Source organism: Acinonyx jubatus, chromosome B2 (genome assembly GCF_027475565.1).
Source record: "Acinonyx jubatus isolate Ajub_Pintada_27869175 chromosome B2, VMU_Ajub_asm_v1.0, whole genome shotgun sequence".
In the NCBI taxonomy this organism is placed as follows: Eukaryota; Metazoa; Chordata; class Mammalia; order Carnivora; family Felidae; genus Acinonyx; species Acinonyx jubatus.
In genome coordinates this window covers 132,577,972-132,593,502 of record NC_069385.1, presented here as the reverse complement: position 1 = coordinate 132,593,502, position 15,531 = coordinate 132,577,972, and the positions used below count along the sequence as shown (strand labels likewise).

General features: G+C 42.5%; 1 long non-coding RNA gene across 3 annotated transcripts in view; it reads left to right on the top strand.

Moving 5' to 3' along the window:
• Positions 1 to 15,531, top strand: part of LOC113593931 (uncharacterized) — a 34,122-nt gene that overhangs the window by 12,443 nt on the left and 6,148 nt on the right. For all 3 annotated transcript variants that reach the window (XR_008298720.1, XR_008298721.1, XR_008298719.1), the window contains exons 3-4: positions 2,612 to 2,702; positions 15,161 to 15,272. This is a non-coding gene — a long non-coding RNA (uncharacterized LOC113593931). The remainder of the gene's footprint in view (positions 1 to 2,611; positions 2,703 to 15,160; positions 15,273 to 15,531) is intronic.

Genomic DNA, 15,531 nt, shown 5'->3' with positions numbered 1-15,531 from the left:
GCAAGTTTTGCCCTGGGACAGACACCTTCATCTGTTCCGATCTCATAAAACTTTTCAGTCAGTATTTAAATATTTACGCAACACTCACTAATGACGGGGCGCTGTGCTAAGTGCAATGGGAAATGCTAAACCTTAACTCTTCCATCCACTGGTTTACCCAATAAGGAAGACGTCATTCACGTAAATAACCATAGGCACACGAGGACAAGTGAAAATGCCACATAAGGCACAGACAGGGCACCTTGGAAGTTTAGGGAAGAGAGGGACCACTTCCTGTTGGAAACGTTGAGAAAGATTTCATGAAGGAGAAAGAATTGGTATCGGTGCCTCAAATGCAAAGATGGTGGCCAAGAAGATCTAGACATTCATTCTCCGTTGGGAGAAAGTGACAAAAACCTGTCACAGAAGCTGGAAGCCAAACCTGAAATGACAGTATCACGATTCTCCTAAGAGAAATGTCTACAGTCCAGACCCCAACGGAGCTAGAAATATATTAATCTTTTTTATTAGAGGAAGAAGTAAGATTTATTTAGTTGACTAGAGTTGTTGTAACAAAATACACAAACTGGGTGCCTTCGTACAATAGAAGTTTATTGTCACACAGCTCTGGAGGCTAGAAATCCAAGATCAAGGTGTCAGTGTCATGCTTCCCCCAAAGCCTCTGAGGAAGGATCCTTTCTTGCCTCTCCCAGGTTCTGGTACTTCTAGGAATTCTCTGGCTTCTAGATGGATCACTTCAATCTCTGCCTCCACTGTGACATTCCCCTGGTGTGTCTGTTCTTCACATGGCCATGTTCCTTTAGTGTCTCTTTCTAAGGACACCAGTCATATCGGGCCCACCCTACTCGACTATTGCCTCATTTGAACTAATTATAATGGCAAAACCCCTCTTTCTAAATAAGGTTACATTCTGAGGTCCTAGGGGGAAAGACTTCAACATAGCTTTTGGTGGGGGGACACTATTCAACCCATTAACATTATCCTATTACTTGAATCATGATGGTATTCTTTGCTGCCTTCCGAAATATAATTTTACGTGAGCAAAAATCTCCTCAGATTTCCTAAGAACGATGAAAAGAAAACAAGCCATAATTATTTGGAACATTAAATCAGTAGGTATATATTTATACATCAACATAAAATATTGAGATCTCTGAATAAAGTCCTAAAAATATTCTTAAACATTTGACAAAAGCATTGATTTTCATCATTCTTTCTTGGTTTTCCTAGCTGGTGTAGCCTCATGTTCAAGCAATCTGTTGAAGGTTTCCATAATTTCAGGGCAGATTTTTCCATAGAAAATTCCAAGGTAAGAGGTGAAGCACTAACTCCAGACTCGGGCTCTTTTGATTGCGAGAATCTGTCCCTTTGTCCCTGAGAAACAGGAACAATAAAACATCTCTCACTACGCTAGGCCGAGAGGAGCAAAGCTCTCTAGATGCGGTGAGAACAAGCCCATTAACTAGTTTGAACCCGATCGCCCAACCTCACAGATTGTACCTTTTCAAGATGGCCACAAAAATATATCCCCTCCCATCTGCTCTACTTGTAATGCGACATTGACACTGTTCCACTGGGAAGTGGAGAATATGGACAGGGTTTAGGGACTGGTTGCTAATGAACGCAACACCCGGGAAGCAGAGTTGAGTGACTTCCAAGATAAGATCGTAAAAGACATACAGCCTCTGCTTGGCTTTCTCTGTCCTTCCCATCTTGTGCTCCCTTCCTGCCTTTCTGCCTCTCTGTCTTTCCCTCCATTTCTCTTTCTGTCCCTGTCTGTCTCTGTCTGTCTCTCTCTCTTTCTCTTTCTCCCTCTCCCTTCCCACCCTCCCTCACTTTCTCCCAGGACCCTCACCTGTGGAACCCAGCTGCCGTGTTGTAGACCACGTTTTGGAGCCTAGGCCAAAAGGAGAGTCCACACGTGGGTGTTTGAGTCGGCAACTCCAGCTACACTCATGGCCATCAGCCAGCATCAACCTCCAGACAAGCTGCAGGAACAAGTCTTCAGATTATGTGAGCTGAGGCCCAGACATCATGGAGCAGAGGCAAGCTGTCCCCACTGTTCTCTGGACACATTCTTGCCCAACGGAATTCACGAGCGTAATAAATGGTGGCTTCATGCCTCTACATTTTCTGCATATCCATGGTTACTGGAATGCCATATATCCAGCAAAGTGACAAGTTGTAAAGCTAGATTCTTAAGTGACATATTTGTTGATGTTGCTGGAACTTTACCCTGGCCCTCTGAGAGAGGCAATCTTTTAGAAGCAAAGAGAAAGATATACTAAGGCTGAAAGGTTCTCGGAAATCTAAAGAGTTCTAGGCTGCCAATAGGTAAAGCATTGAATACAGACGTCTCTCATTTCAGGGGCACATAGCTTGGCTACTGCTTGTGACTCTGTGGTTGACCAAGCAAACGTTTAGTGTCCTTGAAGCTAAGGTGACAATCAATATTAGTTGTATCTCAGGTAAACTCCTGCTGAATATTGACTGATAAATTTTATAAAGAGCAGCTACTTTGTTGGGATAACTACTATATTCTTATATAACTGATAAGAAAAACCTTCCTCCTTCCCTCCGTCCTTCCTTACTTCCTTTATTTCTTTTTCAGGGATGTCTGTGAATGAATGTATGAATGGCAGAAACAAACAAACAAACAAAAGGCTGAGGGTGAAGAAATAAACTCATTTTTAAAATTCAAGGTACTATTAGCACGTTATCTAGGTTAAAACTCAATTATATGTGACTCTTAGAATTTGTCTTCTTTCCTACCTGGGCATTCTCAGTGAACTTCTCAATTGAAACAACAAATTCATCTAAAGCTCCTATTTAAAATGTATAAAGGGGCAGCTGGGTGGCTCATTCGGTTAAGCGTCCAACTTTGGCTCAGGTCATGATCTCACAATTCAGGAGTTTGAGCCCCGCTTTGGACTCTGTGCTGACAGCTCTGAGCCTGGAACCTACTTTGAATTCTGTGTCTCCCTCTCTCTCTCTCTGCCTCTCCCCTGCTTGTGTGTGTGCTCTCTCTCTCTCTCTCTCAAAAATAAATAAACATTAAAACATTTTTTAAATGTATAAAACCTCTTAATTAAAGACAACGATGCATTAAAATGGGATCCAACTGTTTATTTTATTTTTATTTTTTTAATGTTTATTTATCTTTGAGAGAGAGAGAGAGCGCGGGGGTGGGTGGAGAGAGAGGGAGACACAGAATCTGAAGCAGGCTCCAGGCTCTGAGCCATCAGCACAGAGCCCAACGCAGGGCTCGAACTCACGGACCGTGAGATCATGACCTCAACCGAAGTCGGATGCTTAACCAACTGACCCACCCAGGCGCCCCTTATTTTCTGTTTTAAAGTTGTTATTTAAATTCCAGTTAGTTAGCATACAGTGTAATATTAGCTTCAGGTGAACAAGATAGTGATTCAACCCTTCCAGACATCGCCCAGAGTTCATCACAGTGAGTTCACTCCTTAATCCCCAACACCTACTTCACCTATTCAATTGTTCATGTTCAATCAATGATCGTGACAGCTACAACAAGGTCACTGCTGAACAACCACAGAGTGATAAATCTTTAAAAATGGGAGAGGTTATTTACTTAACCAGAGTGGAGAAGTTACTTGCCCATGATTAGAAATTTGAAGCTATCTTTAAAATCCATATCTAACCCACCACTCTCACCCCACGTGCTGGTCTTTGGCAACTTGCTGAGGACAAACGCCTTGGGTTAGAAAATGCAGTTCGGACCATAAGATTGAGAACAGGGATATTCTTGTGGTGGTGGCAGGTTGGAGAGAGACCAGAGATGGACGTGGAAACAAGAGGGTCCCTGTTGATCCGTTTTTCACCTATTTAAGTTTTTATTTAAATGCCTTAGTTAACATGCAGTGTAATATTAGCTACAGGTGTACAATGTAGGAAACCCATTTTTTTCAGGGCAGCATCTTATTTTTAAATCCATTTCAACCTACTCATGTTTAAAGAAAGTGCCAAGTTTCGTATTCCCTATATCTCAAGTGCAGCAAAATATACAATTCTCTGTGTAGCCATTGGTCCCCATGCAACATGTTTCCTTTTTTTTTTTTACTTTATTTTTTTTACCGTTTATTTATTTTTGAGACAGAGAGAGACAGAGCATGAATGGGGAAGGGTCAGAGAGAGAGGGAGACACAGACTCTGAAACAGGCTCCAGGCTCTGAGCGGCCAGCACAGAGCCCGATGTGGGGCTCGAACTCACGGACCGCGAGATCGTGACCCGAGCCGAAGTCGGCTGCCCAACCGACTGAGCCACCCAGGCGCCCCAACATGTTTCCTTTTATATACAGTCCTAATGGCTCAATGGGACCTTCCTTGATCTAAGCCTTCCTCTTACTTGTGTGGTGGAATCATGATATTTTTTTAAAGTTTATTTATTTATTTTGAGAGAGAGAAAGGGAAAGATAGCATGCGTGAGCAGGGGAGGGGCAGAGAGAGACAGAGAGAATCCCAAACAGGCTCCACACTGTCAGTGCAGAGCCTGACCTGGGGCTCGATCCCACAAACCGTGAGATGACCTGAGCCTAAATCAAAAGTCAGATGCTTAACCAACTGAGCCACCTGGGTACCCCGGAATCATGATTTTTAAGCTACATCTTTAATGTGTCAGGAGTTTTCAATAATTGAATAATCGTTCTAAAAACATATCCCTTCTTCCTTTCATTTTATTGACGTTTTCTTTCTAGGCTGTCTTTCTAGGTGTTTCCTCAGCGATGTAAGTTCATCTTGAATCATTCTCTGCACTTAGACCTGTTTCATTTGTGCAGATAAAGCTGTTTTAGACATTTCCCAAGGCGGAAGAGGGTCTGGGGTCTGGGGAATGTGCTTTCACCTTTAAGCTGGGTTAAGCTTTGAAAATGCTTTAACGAGTTTTAGATTCCTGTCTGATTAAGAGCTGCTCCAAGAAATAAGTAGGAGAGAGGCAGAAACTGAAGCCACACATTCGTGGATACGCGTGTTAAAGACCCTTTATATCCCTGCTCTGTGATTCTAGGAATTCTAAAAATCAAATTGTAGCCCTTTTATTCAGATTATATATATATGTATATATGTGTATATATATATTTATTTAATATATATTTATTTATTATATAAATATATATTTATTTATGATATAAATATATATATTTATTTATACATATATACATATATACACCCCAAGCAGGCTCCAGGCTGTCAGTGCATAGCCCGATGGAGACTCGATCTCACAACCTGAGCCAAAATCAAGAGTCGGACACTTAAACTGACTGAGCCCCCTGGGCGCTCCTCACTCAGTATCTTTTAACGAAGCTGTTCCATTTTATTGGAAGCTCTTACTTCTCTGAGTCTCTCTAGTCACCTGGTTTCCCTCATATGTCTCTGGCGTTCTTTACGTCTTCTCTGGTGCATTCTCCTTTCAGTGTGATCTCGGACCTAAGGGAGGGCCCTCAGAGGATAGTTCTAGGTCCTCTTCTCTACCTACATCACCTCTGTAAGGAAATAACCTTGTCCTATGGCTTGGGATTGCTAGATATGCCATCCCAGGTTCTCCACCACACCAGATATCGACTTTGTATTCACTATCTCCATTTGGCTCTCCAAAAACGCGTCTCAGAGATAACGTTAATTTTCTCCTACCCTCCAGACTGTTTCCTCCCCCAGGCCTCTCAGTCTTAGATAATGACGTCTCTCCCCAGGCAAGGGCTCAAGCCTTGATTTTTCTTTTCTACTCTATCTGTGAGTCTGGGGGCTTTATCTTCCACATTTATCTCAAATCTGTCGACCACATTCCACCTTCATTGCTAGCATGATAACCCAAGCCACCATCATCACTTACTTGGGTGATTGCAATTGCCTCTGAATGTCTCCCTACCTCCACTCTCCCCGCTACAATCCATTACCACCCAGCAACCCGAGAGATGTTTTTAAAATATAAATCAGATCTTGTCATCGCCATGCTTAAAACCATCCAGGTGTCTCCTTTCCAAAAGCACTGAGAATAAAATGTACCTCTTTCCCCCAATTTACAAGACTCCGGTTGACTCGGCCCCTACCTAGCTCCTTGTCACCTTACATCATTTCTCCCTCACTTCTATCCGAGTCACGTTGGCTGCCTTGTTGCCAATATGCCACTATGCTTTCCACCTCAGGATCCTCGTATATACTTTCTCTTTTATCCCTTTGCATAGCTCGTTCCTTCTCATTTGTCAGCTCTTAATTGATAGGTTACTGTTTCCCTTAGATCAAACCCCCCTGATGACTTTGTTCAAAGGGAGTCCTACCTCTCATCACCACACCCAGTGCTTGCCCAGCAAAGCCCTGGCTACAAGTTGTAATTACAGGCTTGTGCCTGTTCTCATTTGTCGTTATTCATCTCCCACAAGAACGTGAGTGCCCTGAGAGCAGGGACTTTCTCTGTCTTATTAATAGCTGCATCACTGTTGCCTAGAGCAATGCCTGCCTTCAATTGTGTTCAATAAGTATTTGTTGAATGAATGAATGAATGAATGAATGAGTGAATGAATGAATGAGTTTTTAGTTTATTCAAACCATTTGTTTTTCCTTGATTGCCTGCCAATCTACTCCTTGACAAAATATCTGGCTGTTAGACTAAGGAACATGTTTCTTTTTCAAGTTGTGTTCAAAGAGGATGTAGAAATTTAGCAGATGAGAGGGAACTGCTAGCTTTTGTGTTTTAGCTTTTAAGAAGCATATCCCTTAATGAGGGTGAATAACCGAAGCTTGAGTTATGAGAGCAATCAGACTTTCACTAAGCAAAATCTAATCTTTTCTGTTTTCTCTCCCTTTTGTGAATTTTATTTGGCCTGAATTCAGACTGTGGCCATAGCTATGGAAGCTATTGCTTGGATGCAATTTTCAGCTATTGAAATCCTAGAACTCCTAGAATTTGTTTATTTTCAAATACATGGGTCCCAAGACTATGCGTTGCTGACTCTTCCTATTCCAATAATTACAAAATAAAGATGCTGACTTGGAATTCATTGCAATAATACCTTGAGATATGAGCTTGTATCTATAAAACACTGAGGTAATGCTATAAACTCATAATATAAATGGATACAAAACCGTCTGTGTTTTGTGGCACATTACTTTTGTGTGTGTGTAATTCCAAAGTAAAGAGTGAAACAAAGTTGCAACTAGCAGGTGTGTTGTTTCAAGCATACAGCTCAGCAGCCCTAAATCCAGACTTGATGAAATGCCCACAAAAACAGAAGGTCGGGTTAAGACATTACACTCAACACGCCAGAAAATAGAAAAGAAGTACCTCTCCAATGTTTTAGGGGGCAAATGATAAACTGAATATAAAACTTTGCGGGTCAAGAGAAAAGATCCTGTGTAAAATATTTTTATTAGAAGGAAAGAGAAACAGAAGAAGAGGGAGGGCGAGAGACAGAAAGGCAGGATCTGATGAAGAGCTGGTGCGTCTGAGCTAGCTTAAGCAGTTGAACTCAGTCTCTTGGGCTGTGTGCAAGCGAGAAAATAATAGTCAATATTTATTTACCATTTACTCCGGTTTTCCACACTTTGCAGTGTGTATTCAGCTCTGAGAAGTGTGAAACCACGGTTAGGATTACAGGTGCAATCCGAGCTCGGAAAGGCTAACGGCGAGTGTGGACTGGAGAAGCTGGGAATCATGTTACGGAAGGGTTTGGACTTCTGCAAGATATTCTGCTAAATCATAGGATTTCAATGCAGAAAGAAGAGCACAGAGGAGGGAGTATGAAGGGAGACATACCAAGAAGCAAACGCACAAAAAGTTTGGAAAAAGATGTGAGACTTCCCTACTTCCAGGGAAAAGCCTAAAAGGGTACCTTGATTGGAACCAAGGAACATTTTACGTAGTTGTAAGAAATGAATAGAATGACGGGGCACCTGTGTGCCTCGGTCAGTTGAGAATCTGATTGTCGATTTCGCCTCAGGCCATGACCTCACGGCTGGGTTCGTGAGATTGAGCCCTGGGTCAAGTTCCACGCTGACAGCATAGAGCCCGCTTGGGATTCTCTCTCTTCCCCACCCCACCCCCCCGCCCCTCACCTGCCCATGGCCCCCACCTCTCAAAATAAATAAATACATTAAAAAAAAAAAAAAAGGAACGAAGCTTCAGGGCTTTGAACTCCAGGTGCATAACGAGTGGGCTGGCAGAAGCTCTTGGAAACTTCCAGCAAGGGTGTCATGAAGGAAGTGTGTTTTAAGAAGAGAACACTTGATGTTTATCAGGCAAGATGGGTTAGTTGCAAGGAGGTAAGCTTGGAGTCAAACTACGATTCTGTTTCTGTAGTAAGGATGTAAGATGTAATCAATCAAGGGTTTGTACTCTGACGGGGCTGATGTTAATAGAGTTTATCTCTATTAAATAACTTACTCAAGGTCAGATGGCGGAGCCAGCATGTGTTTGATTTAGAGAACTGTGTTTCTACTTTTATTTGATTTTTTCCTCCTCATCTGGAAACCTAACGTTGGTTTGTGTGTGTTCCTATTTCAAAGACCAGGGCTGAGTAGGTAACGGCCAAAGCAGAAAGTGATGGCCTGTTCTGTTGGAGTTCTCTTCCTTCATGCTTAAAAGTTGAGTATTGGTTTCAGATAAGTGAAAGATGAGGTCCTGATGACAAACAACAGCCTCATAAAGACTGATAGGGGCGCCTGGGTGGCTCAGTCGGTTGAGCTTCCGACTTCGGCTCAGGTCATGATCTCACGGTCTGTGAGTTCAAGCCCCGCGTCGCGCCCTGTGCTGACAGCTCGGAGCCTGCAGCCTGCTTCCGAGTTCGTGTCTCCCTCTCTCGCTGACCCTCCCCTGTTCATGCTCTGTCTCTCTCTGTCTCAAAAATAAATAAACATTAAAAAAAAAAAAAGACTGATAATGCGTGGTTACGAGCTGGTTAAGGCAAGCTTCAGTAAGTTGGCTCTCGGTGAGTTCCTTTGGGTCGTCGTGACCTGGGCTGGAGAGGAATCACAAACCAGAGGTCTCCAGAGCAAGGGAGGCCAGCCCAGGCATGTTCCAAACAATATCCTGGTGCTGCACAGAACCAGCGTTAAGCGACTCGAGCAATTTAGAGGCAGCCTAAAACGAATTTCCAACGGCAGAGTCAGAGAATAACATGGGCTTCGAGTCGAGGATACAGCTCGAGGTTTAGAGTCAGATTTGAAACCCCGGAGAACTCTCTTTATAAAGAAAAACAGAAGCTCACAGTCCTGTTTCATTACCCACCCGTGCTTTTGAGCCATGAACTTTCCCCCACTTCGGAAACTTCTCTGGAAAATTCATTTCATGCTTGTCTACTCCAGTAAAACCCTTGACTGAACTGTTACAAAACAGGCGACTTGGCGAAGGGAGTATGAGAAATCACCCGACACGGTGAAGCCAGTTGGCATCCTCGAGAGCCATGTGCCTGTGACCTTTGCTTTACCTGTAATCTTGGACTGTGACCTTCTGCCAGCCGAGGGGGCGTTTTGATTGTTCCTGTGCCAGGTGGCCAGGAGGCGGTCACGGGTTCATGCATCTGGGTCTTTGACACGCTGAGAAGCACCAACCAGGCGGAGGGAGGATTATATGTGCCCGGGTTTCAGGCTCAGAACTCACCAGCGCCTGAGAGGCGGTCTTAGGAAACTTGCTGGGTACCTCTCACATCTCCTCAAAAGCATCACATCTCAATCTCTTCTTGGATTGTTTTTCTTACAAGGGTGTGCCTGCGTCAATTACCTTATTGCTACTAATGCTGCTTTGAAACTAATGTGATAAAACATCCCCGGCTCCTCTATGCAGACTTTTACCCAGCAACCCTCATATGGATCCTTCGCCAGACATCTTCCTCTTCTCCAGCACAGTTGTTTCAGAACGGCGTCTGTTGTCTCAAGGTCTCACCCATTCTTACCCCCTCGCTCCCTGGAGATGGCCCAATTTCTTCTTCCCCCAAGAAAAGTCTGTATTCTCAGTAAGAATTCATTGAGCACCTGCCATGATGTAGGACTTGTGCAGAATTTTTGGAAAACAAAGATGGATGAGGCAGGATCTTGGCTCTGGATGGGCTTTGAGCTGACTATAGGAGAATAGATATGAAATGAGTGTAGTCCAACCATGTAGGCAAACGGATGGACGGATGGACGGATGGATGGATGGATGGGTAGGGCAAAGGGAATGTAGAAGAGGGGTCATTATTTCCACTTGGAAAGGCAGGAAAAGCTCCAATACAACCATCTCAGGTGGGCTTCCTAAATTCCTTTGCCTCTGCTTTCAAAATTATCAATAGCTGTAGATAATTCTTACCATCTTGCTCCCTATCTTAGAAGAGGTGTCTACTCATTTCTAAGGTTCATCCTTCACGTGGCTCTTAAACACAAACTTCATCCTCCAGTACGTAAGTGAGGTAAAAGAATTACAAAAATATTGTAAAACAACAACTTGGAAATATGAAGAAAGAAAAAATACCTCCCATAACCCAGCCAACTTAACATCGCCGCCATCATTGGTGTGTGTGTATTTTAATCTCTTTTCTTCTCCTTTGTATGTTTCAAAAGTTATAACCACAACCCTTTGTGTTCACGTCCAACCTCTAGTCCCCCCACCCCCGGGACCTGACTCTTTCCAATTCTACATCTTGATCATCTTTCCCACTGGAAAGTCCCATTCACTTCCTTACTCATTTAAATCTCACCCGCCCTACGACACAGGAAGTCAAACCATTTCCTTAACCAAACTAGACTGTTCTTAAAGATTCTTCAATGACGCACTAAGGAGGTCAACTCACTTTCCTTTTTTTTTTAATGTTTATTTACTTTTGAGAGAGAGAGAGAGAGACAGAGTGTAAGCTGGAAAAGGGGCAAGAGTGTGAGCTGGGGAAGGGGCAGAGAGAGGGAGACACAGAATCTGAAGCAGGCTCCAGGCTCTGAGCTGTCAGTGTAGAGCCCGATGCGGGGCCCGAACTCATGAGCTGCGAGACCATGACCCTAGCTAAAGTCAGACGCTTAACCAGCTGAGCCACCCAGCGCCCCTCACTTTCCTTTTTGATCCCTTTCTTCTGTCTCTAACTTTTCTCCCTTGACTGTCTTGGCCATCTATTTCTGAAATTAATTTGTTTTGTTTCCCTACACTCTGATAACGCTTTTCTCCATCTTTTTCTGACATTAGTCCCTCCCCTCTCTGCCCACCCTTTACAGACTGGTGGTTCACAGGGTCTCTCTAACTGCCAACTTCACTCACTCAAAACTCTCCTTGGGCCCCTCCTAGAGACTGAGTACTTCCAGATCTGTATCTCTACCTGGGCTTTTTGCCTGAACCTCAGCCCCGCTTACTACTGGTCACCTTTACCCTAGGCACTGCCGACTCAACATTTGCAAACTGGATTTCTCTCTTTCTTGCCTAGCTTCCTCAAAAGTTTTACCACCCACCTAGCCTCCCATGCAAGAAGAATGGGCATCATCTTCATTTCCTCTTTCTTTCTCAGTCAAGCAAATTCCTTCTGCAAAATGTATCTCAAATCCACGGCTTGTTCTCACGGCCACTTTTAAAACTCAAACTCTAGTTTTTATCTGGTCTACTAGATAGTCTGCTAGTAAAGCTACCACTTTCTATTTCTTTTTACAGTGCTTCCCCTCGTCCATGCTTTTGTCACAAATTACATTTCTGGAATACAGATATCTTTTTTTAAAACAAAATCACTTCTTCAATTAAAAAAATGTTCACGAGGGGCGCCTGGGTGGTGCAGTCGGTTAAGCGTCCGACTTCAGCTCAGGTCACGATCTCGCGGTCCGTGGGTTCGAGCCCCGCATCAGGCTCTGGGCTGACGGCTCAGAGCCTGGAGCCTGTTTCCGATTCTGTGTCTCCCTCTCTCTCTGCCCCTCCCCCGTTCATGCTCTGTCTCTCTCTGTCCCAAAAATAAATAAACGTTGAAACAAAAAATTTTTAAAAAAATGTTCACGATTTTCCACTGCCTGCAGCAAAATTCAGATTTCTTACACGGCACTCAAGGCAGTATGTAATTTGCTCCCAATCTATTTTTTTCCACGCTCATTTCTTTCCTACCCCTTCCCCCACCCACCCTTCCATGTCGTTGATGGCATGCTGTTCTGTTGTTCCAAGCATGCCTTGAATTCTTGTACCTCATAGGACCAAGTGTGTTTTTCCCTCTGCCTAGAAATACCTTGTGCATTGTCAAAATTATATTCATGCTTTTAAGCCCAGTTTCAACATCACCTTGTGCGTGAAGTCCTCCCAGACCTGGTTTTCTCTTGTCCCCTGGGAAATCAGTGGCTCCCTGTCCTGTGTTCTTTTTTTTTTTTAATTTTTTTATTATGTTTATTTATTTTGAGAGAGAGAGAGAGCAAGAACGCAAGTGGGGGAGGGCAGAGAGAGAGAGAGAGACAGACAGACAGAATCCGAAGCAGGCTCCAGGCTCTGAGCTGCCAGCACAGAGCCCAACACGGGGCTCAAACTCGTGAGTGTGAGATCATGACCTGAGCCGAAGTCGGGTGCTCAACCGACTAAGCCACTCAGGCGCCCCCCTCTCCTCTGTGTTCTTACACCAGCGTGGCTCCCAAACCTGGCTGTGCGCTAGAATTAACTGGGAAGTTTTTAGAAGATCCTGATGCCTGGGCCTCACCTCATACCATTTGTGCCAGAATATTTGAGGGTCAGCTCTTTGCATTAGTCATGCATTTTGACATTCAGGTCCCAGGTGCTTAGAATTTGATAACTTCAAATCTTGATTCATGATTCATGGCACACTCCTATCAACACTGTCCACGCATGTCTCTCTTTCAACTCAATTTTAATAATGTAACAAATACCTGTGAACCTACCACCTGACTGAAGAAGCAGGTTTGTAACCTTTAAGGAGGTTATTATCTAGAAGCTTCTCATCTATTTGCCTGCACCTGAGGCAACCACTACCCTGAAATTTTATGCTTTTGCTTAAAAAATGTTATATATGTGGGGTGCCTGGGTGTCTCAGTCAGTTAAGCGTCCAAGTCTTGATTTCGGCTCAGTTCATGATCTCAAGGTTTGTGAGATCGAGCCCTGCCTTGGGCAGTGTGGAGTCTGCTTGGGATTCTCTCTCTCCCTCTCCCTCTGTCCCTCCTCTGCTTGCACACATGTCCTCTCTCTCTCTTTCTCAAAATAAGTAAACTTTAAAAATGTTATATATGTATATACAACATTTAATGTTATATATAATATATATATATAATATATGTTATATATATTATATATAATATATAATGTATATACAACATTTAATGTTATATATAATATATAAGATATATATATAATTATATAATATACAATTGCATGTTATATGCATGTTATAATGTTATATATAATATATATGTTATATATAATATATAATTGCATAATACAATATAATTATATATTTATATATAAATTATAGTGTATAATATATATACTCATGGTACCTATTATCTATATCTATATATATCTATAATATATAATATATATATAATATATATATAATAATATATATACTCATGGTACCTATTATCTATATCTATATATATCTATAAACATATATACAGTGTGTGTGTGTGTGTGTGTGTGTATATATATATATACATATATATATATATATAACAGGTACCAACCATATATATTACTAAGTTTTGTTTGTTTGTTTGTTTTATAAAAGACAGATAGCTCTCCAGGCACTGGCGTTTGTCCAAAGCTCTGGGTGATTCTCGTCCACAGCCAGGGGAGAGCAGCTAGCTCTCAGAGCACTTTGTACGTAGCCTCTATTCCAGATGTCTCCCTGGGTCACCTCTGTGAGCCACTGACTAGTCTTTCTTTGGCTCTGACTTTGGGAGCCATGCCTCACTCTGGCTTTTCTGGAGGTAGTCCGTCAGTCCCTGGCCTCTGATCCGTTCACTTAGGGTGCCCTGTTCTCATCTTCCTCTACGTCTGAAATCATTCTGCTGGGCTCTTTCTCTGACGGCAATTTGTCAAAGAAGTCTGTCACCCTCCACCCTGTCTCTGTCCCCTTTTCTGTTTGCTCTTTTGTCTCCGCCCCACTCTCACAGCGTTTACTCTCAATATTAGCAAAGGAAAGCAAGTAAAATTGCAAAGACTTGTATATGAAAAATCATATATAGGAGAGGAATAAAATGAAAAATGTTCCCTGTATCTTTAGCTTCTAATGACTGGGAAGGCAGAACTGGGGTTTAATGAAACCACAATTGTACAGAAATGGGAAGTGGGTTGTTCTTGAGCACGTGGACTAGTGGGGCATCTCAGTGAAAGAAATTGGCTTTTATCTCTGAGTACGTATCCTTAGCCCCCCTTCCTTTATTGCTTCACTTAATGATCGCAAATAAACTGTGTGCGGCCAGGTAGATTACATGCCATTTATCGAAACAGGACACAAACGGTCCACAGGGAAAGCAAGACTCACCTTATTCTGGGTTAACCTAGTTCTGGGACAAGGAATTCCGTTCTGGTCTGTGTCCCCAAAATGTCGAGGTTTTCAAATAACCAACGAAGACAGTGCACGGTGTGACCTGCCGTGTTTGCGTCTTGAGAAAATTCACAAAGATACTTTGGAATAGAGTTGGGACTTCCTTCCTCACCAGATGGCATTGTTGACTGACAGGACAGATGAACCAACAAGGTCTCTGGAGCACCTGCACCTGATTCCTGAGATTTTCCTCATGCTATGGAAAAGGGACTAAAGCAGGGACAAAGATTTTTTTTTTTCTCAGCTAAGAGCCATTGATGGAAAAGGTGGAAAATCAGCTGAGTATCACATAAAGTTTTTTAAAAAGCCCACTTAGATTTTCCTTTTGTTCCTTTTAATAAGAAATATAACATATTCAATTTCTCTTTTTGCTTCTTTTCTCTTCTTTCCTTTTTTTCTGTCCTTCCTTCCTTCCTCCCTCCTTCCCTTCCTTCCTTCTTTCCTTCCTTTCTTCTTCTCTTTCTTCCTTCCTTCCATCCTTCCTTCTCTCTTTCTTCCTTTCTTCCTTTCTTTTCTTTCTTTCCTTCTTCCCTCCTGCCCACCTTCCTTTTTTTCTTTCTTTCTTTCTTTCTTTCTTTCTTTCTTTCTTTCTTTCTTTCTCTTTTTCTTTCTTCTGTCAAATAGTTGTCCTTTAGTTGTAACGTTAAAAATCTGTTCTCTCCCAGGCAGGTGTATGTGTCAGGATCTTTTCAGTTCTATAAACTACCAACTTACACAGAGACAGACTAAATACATTGAAATGAAGTGTTCTCTGCACTACTAAATTGGGATCTGAAGGTAAGTCTGCTGAGTAAATAAAATAGTATAGTATTCGTAAGTGAAATAGTCCCAGTACTCATACTGATTTTTTTTTAATGGTTCAAATGCAAAGTATTGTAATAGCTTCCAGTTTGTCTCAGAAAACCAAAGAGGTTCTTATTTAGAAACCACTGCAATAAGCCTGCTATTACTGGGGTGCATTGGAAATCAACAAGTGAATGAAACTGTTGTCTTGGAGTTTGAGTTTATTAAATAACATTTGAACATAATTGGCAGG